Source organism: Octopus bimaculoides, chromosome 6, assembly GCF_001194135.2.
Source record: "Octopus bimaculoides isolate UCB-OBI-ISO-001 chromosome 6, ASM119413v2, whole genome shotgun sequence".
Lineage (NCBI taxonomy): Eukaryota > Metazoa > Mollusca > Cephalopoda > Octopoda > Octopodidae > Octopus > Octopus bimaculoides.
This window is the reverse complement of record NC_068986.1, coordinates 106993767-107001245: the sequence shown is the minus strand read 5'-3', so window position 1 is coordinate 107001245 and position 7479 is coordinate 106993767. Positions and strand designations below refer to the sequence as shown.

Genomic DNA, 7479 nt, shown 5'->3' with positions numbered 1-7479 from the left:
TGTGTGTGTGTGTGTGTGTGTGTGTGTGCGTGTGTGCGTGTGTGTGTGTGCGTGCGTGTGTGTGTGTGTGTGTGTGTGTATATAAATATATATATATATAATGTGTTTGTGTGTTTGTTTGTTCTATATTTTGTCCGTGTATTCGGTTTCCCACAAAGGAAACCGATGGAATAAGAACCACATTTAAAAATAGATAAATACATTTGTCTATTTGTTTAGGTAATCCATTTAAGTGGCCGTAATCATAGTTAGCTTAACTTGACATGGGCTTCCCTGAAAAAGAAACAGACACGTTTTAAATTGAAAAAGAAATAAGCGATTTTAATAGTTCTATCATTCAACTGGAAATGCTAAGATTTGTACTTTCACATCTAAATTAGAGCTAACTGGAGTAAAATTTAGAACTGAAAGGGAAGTGTTACAAGCATAACGCAGCTGTGATATGGAGAAAATGAACTGTATGAGTTAAATCAAATAGCTTAAAAAATATACTCACAGACGTTAACATAATCCGGCATATTCTACCGTGGTTATAATTTTTGAATCTCCCTGATATTTGCAGGTGTAATTCCAGCATTTGTCATCACTTATGGTCACATAAGATGTGTCTATCTTAGAACATACGGCATTAATCAACCGACAATCTGTTGATAAAATGATGAATGTATTGATTATGCTATTAAAATTTTTCTACCACATAATTATGCCTATACTGGCACAAGACTTTGGCAAAATGTCAACAATTTCAGGGGAGCCTGTAAGTCGATTTCAATGATTCTAATTTTTAACCGGTACTTATTTTATCGACCTGGAAGTGATCGAATGCAAAATCAACCTCGGAGAAGTTTGAATTCGAGTCAGAAAGCCAGTAAAATTTCCAGTAAGCAAAAATGCCTGGCGTGCTATCTATTTTACCCACTCATGATTTCAGTTAGTGATATTCTGATATGGTATATATGTTTATTTAACGTAACTTATTATGCACTTTTGATATTAACTTCATATTCCTAAAATCGGAATAGAGTAAAGTATTTGTTTGTATAGTTTGTACCTCGTTTTTAAGGACAGGTAGAAGACATTTCAGTTTCTTTATACACCAGTAGAATGAAAGGTTATTTCGAAGCATCATATTCGGTTCCATGAGTGAAACTGGTTGCGACGTCGAGGTTTCCAGTGGTGCGTCCTTAACGTAGTTCTGAGGGAGCTTCAGAATGTGATAAGACTGATTTCTTGAAGTACAGTTACGACTCATTTTTGCTAGTTGAATGCACTGCGGCAACGCGAATTAACATGTCTTGTTCAAGAACAAAACGCACTGACAAGAATCGAACTCATGACCGCGAGCCGAATACCGTAACCAGTAAGCCATGCGCCTTCACACCTTATGAAAGTTATCATTGAGTGAACCTACTCAACACCTTAATGTGTCCTCAATGTTGCTTGAACAAAATGCTACGGATTAAACCACGCTAGATAATGTTACTGACTATTGTTCTCATATGATTTGTTTATGTGTTTGGGTAGGTTGCGGACATGATGACAAAACTGAATGTTATCTTGACTAAAGTTTAATGTAACAGCGAAGAATAGAGGTGCTGCGCATCACATTTATGGAAGTAACTCGGGTATATTTTTGTGCTTATTTCGGTTGAGGAGTTGCCGTTTATAGGCATTCTTATTAGTATGAGTGTATGTATGAATACGTGGACTTAGCTTTCATTTATAAATTGTGTGTGTGGGACCACAGTTTGTACAATAGTATCGTTATACTTTTGGTTGTAACGTATACACACACACACATATATATATATATGTATATCTGTACCACTATACTGTTACTCTATTCAGAATAAAAGAAAAAAAAACCTATTTGACCCATATACCTAGGGTTGTAATTCCTCAACATTAATTCCTCAACATTTTGGTAGTAGTAAAATGACCTGATACTACTCTGACCAGTGAAACCTTTATATTCTAATACATTTTATAGCCTTGTCCATGCATACTGCTTACACCTTCCCTCTCTTTAGAAGTAATTGTCCCTTATGCTATCACCACTAGATAAGAAACAATAAAATCTGAGAAGGTTAAAACTTTTGTCTAGAATCAATTACTAGCCTGATAGACTCGGCTATGTCAAGATGGATTTATGTATTCTTCCTCACATTTGGATTTTTATGTATTCTCTCTCCCACTTAGATTTGAAATGTTGCCACATTTATAATATGTCTTTTCTACAGTAATTTTCTGCATTTTCGTGCAGCTGAAAATTGCTCTTCATATTGCATTTAATGTAATGCTCGCATTACTTAAATAAATTGGAGTAGCATGAAACGTGCGTACTGCAATCACCTTTGAAATCCGTGTTGCTTATTTTTTGATTTTGATCACCTATCCTTTTAGGATACGATATTCGGGTGCCTACGCATAAGTACCATGTTCAACCTTGAATCTATTTATATGTATATATATATATATATATATACCAAAGTAATCACATAAACGTGAAAGAATGTGGGAAAAAATAGTACTCGAACACCGGAGGTAGAGTAATATGCTTTACTACTGAAGCTGCAAAACCATCGCAAATGTATCACAAAATGCTGCTACTCAGAGTTTCACGTTCCCATTCGTTGGGAAGTTGGAATCCAGAATGGAACAAGAATTTAGGTTAGACGTATAATTTATATTATGATGTACTTTACATTGACAGATACACGTTTGAATTTCATTGGTTGTGTCAACTAACGGTTTAAAAACAAACTGTAAATATGAATAAAAAAAGTAATAAAAACAATTAAAATTAAAAGTTGATGTATAAAATGGGAAAAAGAACTTAAATCAAAAAGAAATTTCTTGTTTAAAAAGAAAGCATACATTTCCAGAGTAAATTAGTTAATGATATATATATGTTTAATTAAGATAAATATAAGTCTGTTTTTTTTTTAAAGAAAACTATCCCTTGAATTTGGGAAAGCTCGTAGATATTGATAATCACAGTGACAGAATACTTTTTCTACAAACAACTCATACAGAAACACACACATACACACATGCAAATACAAGAATATACACATAGGCATATATACAAAAAGACATGTTATATATACATATATATACAAACAGTAAAGTTTAATTTAGTGGGATATAAGTTCAGAATGTAAAGATCCGGAAGAAATGCCGCTAAGCATTTTGTTCGACGTGCTAACGATTCTACCAGCCAACCAGAATCGTTAGTGCGCCTGCAAAAAGGCTTTGCAATATTTAGACACATTTGTTTAAGCGCTGAGATCTGTTGGATATTTGTTTTCGTCAGTTCAGTTCAATAAACTAAAGATCCGCTGTTTACTGGGTTAGATATAATCGTCTGTGTGTTGGGGTACATCAGCCTCACAGTTAACGTTGGTCAATAAGTAAGACTTACTGAACAAAGCTTATCGCATTCAAAACAAAGCAAAGCAAATATAAACTTTCATTGGGATTTTGATACATCAAAACACGTAGTGAATAGAGGAAACGAAAGATTTCTTTATCAACTTACACTCTCTTATTTCAACTGCTTTCCAACGACCGCAAACACGTTTGCATTGTTTCCGAGAACACTTCCGGGGCAACTTTTCCAACCATGTATGTCCCTCACCACGGCATATGTTCCCGTAGCAACATCCATCACACTCTAAATAAAAAGACAGGAATTACAATATCTACCCAGCAGTTTTGTACAGTGGATATTTTCTAAGGTAGTTTTATTATAAACTAGAAGAAGGTAAAAATGGTTTCAATAATATCCAACTGAAATCATATCCTTTGCTTCCTTCTAATTCATATATGAAATTCAGTCGGATCATTTATCTCTTTTCCCACTCCTGTTTTTATAAAACAGAGAAGTGTGGGGAGTATAGTGATACCAGTTTACTGATACGTTCTTCTACAAACGTTTCTCCTACCTGCGTGCTTTTGGCAGACAAAAAAGATTTGGTGTGAAGGGGTAAATCGCATCCAGGTTTCGGTATAAGCGTAATTTGGTTGCTAAAATTTGTGAACGCTAAAAAATAAAACTAATAAAACTAATAATAATAATAATAATAATAATAATAATAACAATAATAATAATAATAATAATAATAATAATAATAATAATAATAATAATAATAATAATAATAATAATAACACTATGTACAAATCCAAATATATGGTGCCCTAGGCATAACTCCTACATGAACTTCTAACTTGTCTCTTGAGGTCTCTGGGTGAGACTTGGATCCAACTTGTACAAATGCAAATCAAAAGTCAAACATAAAATAATAATAATAATAAAAGGAATATATTCACAGACACGACAGAGCTGGGACCTACATACACTGGAAGCTATGCCAACACTATGGAATAACAACAAAAAAAAAGATGGTATAGGCACACTCCAGGAAAAGTCACAGAAAACGAGAAAGCAACCATACTATGGGATATGCCACTACACACAGATAGAGAAATTAAGGCCAAGTAGTTCGAACTTATCTGGTCTTCCTGATCAGAAAATGCGATCTTTCGAAACTCCTTTCCCCACCCCTTCGGAAAAAAATTCCCCACAAATTTCTTTATAGTCGTAATCTATGCTGTTTGAAAGGTATTTGTGTAAAATTTCCTTAAATGATATCCATTTTCCTGAAAGTTACGAGGGAAAAAACTCGAATCTTGTGAATTTTTCAAAACTCCTTTCCCTATCCCTTCGGAAATATTCCTTCTCATACCTCACAACTCTCTATTTACTCTGAATCCACGTCATCTAAGTAGTATTTGTGGAACATTTTGTTAAAATGTATCCAATTTGTCTGGAAGTTATGAGGCAACAAATTCGTGTGCGTTGTTTATGCCAGTTTTGTTTGTGTGCATACTTGCGTGCGAGTTTGTCTGTAATTTAATACGGCCAAATCGGCAGAAAATGGGAAAATACTCTGAAAGAAAGTACGCCTGAAATGGGAAGGAGAAACGGAATAAAACAAGTTTCGCGTAAATCGGAACATGGATCCCCAATGTTTGTTTGACCTATTTATATAAAATTGAAAGTGATGCTTCTTTAGAAAGAAAGAAAGAGAGAGAGAGAGAGAGAGAGAGAGAGAGAGAGAGAGAGAGAGAGAGGAGAGGGAGAGTGAGGGTGAAAGAGAGAAACGAATTGGAAAGGATTCAATATGTTGTTTCTTTCCTTTTTAGTGACCTTTTGGGTGGGGAGGGAAAGCAATTTTTCTGATCAAGTAATCGAGGTTTTTAATTGGAAGACCAGATGTTTTTTTTTTTTTTTCTCCTGGAACAATTATAATTACGTTTCAAGGTCTTGCCTTCTTCTTTTGTATTGATTAATGTAAGGAGAAGAGAATATTTGCATGGATGTTTTTGATTAAAATTCCAGTTGTTGTTTTCGATTTAGCCGTGTAAAGGTATGTTTTTGAAATATAGTTCCATTGCATTTTGGAATTTGGGGTTGTTCCTTGAGCATTTATAGAAGGGGAAGATCTTGAATTTTACTACTCCACATATTTCCATATGTTTGTTCAGTGGAATTTTCCGTAGTTCTTCTTGCGAGATTTAGTGTCTGTAGATTCTTGTGCGTTGGGAAAAGGAATTATTGGTTTCACCAATATAATTTTCTTTGCATTTGGGAGAAGTAACGCAGTATATGAGATTTTGTGCCTTGCAGCTCATATTTGCATTTACGTTGAACGACAATCCACTCTTAAATTTTATGTGGGTGTCCCCATACATATATTTGAAGTTGTTGTTCGTGTTGCATATTCCACATTCTGTTACGGAGAATTTTGTTTCATTCACTGATGTGAATTTTGCCACTGTGAGTTGTTTTAAAGGAATTTTCAGGCGTTTACTATTTCATATGCAGCTTTTATCTATCAGAATTTCTCATTTTGGGACTCTCTAAGAATATTCGGTAGGTTTGTATTACGTGGAAAATATTGGTTATTACAGAGTTGTGTGTATTAATAAATGGAATAGCATTTTCCTTGTTTTTTTTCTTTTGGAGTCCCTAGTTGTGTGATGTCAAATGTCGTCGCTTTCGACAATCTATTATTTACTAGTTTCACAGGGTAATTTTGTTCTTGTAGGATGTTTTTGTATTCATCAAGTCTAATTTGGAATATTTGTGGGTCAAATGCTATGGTGCAGATACGTCTTGCATATTGTATGGAATGTTCCTTTTAATATGTGAGGGGTGGCAAAAGTAGAAAATCAAATATTGGTGTGTCTCCGTTTGTTTGTAAAATGTCTGCTGTAACAGTGGAGTTGTGTATTTTGATGTGAATGTCTAGGAATGGTAATTCCTTGTAGGTTGTTACTTTTGTAAGTTTGATAGATGGGTCAGTGTGTTGAGGAGGTCGTTGTGAAATGGTCTTTTAATCTATCCCCAAAAATGAAACAATCATCGAGGTAGCGCTTCCACTTCTTCACGATGTCTTCCTTGACGTTCTGATCACAGATTTTTCCTACTTACTCGTAAAGTTAACCTTCTAGGTAACCCATGACTAGGTTGGCATATGAAGGTGCAAATTTCGTAGCCGTGCCCTCTATCTGTCGGTATATCTTATTATTAAGTCTGGAGGTGTTTTCTTCTAGTACTAGACGTGTAGCTTTGGTAATGAAGTCTGTTCTGAAATGTTCATCTATACATCTTCTGTGTCTCTCTACCCAGTTCGACTGCTTCCAGGCCCAAGCTATGAGGTATGTTGTTATAGATTTTAATGACATTAAAACTTGCAAGTATACCTTCCAGGACAGTAGTTAGGATATGCTTGAGTAAGTCCATGCTATCTCGTATATAGCTGGGTATTAATGGGCATATGTATATATATATATACACACATATAAATCGATATATGTATGTATATGTATGTACATTACATGTATGCATAAAAATAATTTGCTATCTTGATCATTGGACATTTTGCATATACACACGTATATATGTAGACATGTACGTGTATCTGTCTCTTCTGTATTTAATCAACCCTCTCTTCTGGTGTGGATAATATATGCCTGCATGAACTGTACATATATATCCATACATATATAGATATATATTTACTCTTTTACTCTTTTACTTGTTTCAATCTTTTGACAGTGGCCATGCTGGAGCACCGCCTTTAGTCGAGCAAATCGACCCCAGGACTTTTTCTTTACAAGCCTAGTACTTATTCTATCGTTCTCTTTTTGCCGAACCGCTAAGTTACGGGGACATAAATACACCAACATCGGTTGTCAAGCGATGTTGGGCGGAGGGACAAACACAGACACACAAACACATACACACAAACACATACACACAAACACACATACATATATATATATACATATATACGACGGGCTTCTTTCAGTTTCCGTCTACCAAATCCACTCACAAGGCTTTGGTCGGCCCGAGGCTATTATAGAAGACACTTGCCCAAGGTGCCACGCAGTGGGACTGAACCCGGGACC

General features: G+C 35.1%; 1 long non-coding RNA gene across 1 annotated transcript in view; it reads right to left on the bottom strand.

Moving 5' to 3' along the window:
• Positions 1-7479, bottom strand: part of LOC128248174 (uncharacterized) — a 31517-nt gene that overhangs the window by 2483 nt on the left and 21555 nt on the right. Inside the window, exons 3-4 of the long non-coding RNA XR_008264475.1 lie at positions 3542-3676; positions 497-644 (exon numbers count right to left, since the gene is read on the bottom strand). This is a non-coding gene — a long non-coding RNA (uncharacterized LOC128248174). The remainder of the gene's footprint in view (positions 1-496; positions 645-3541; positions 3677-7479) is intronic.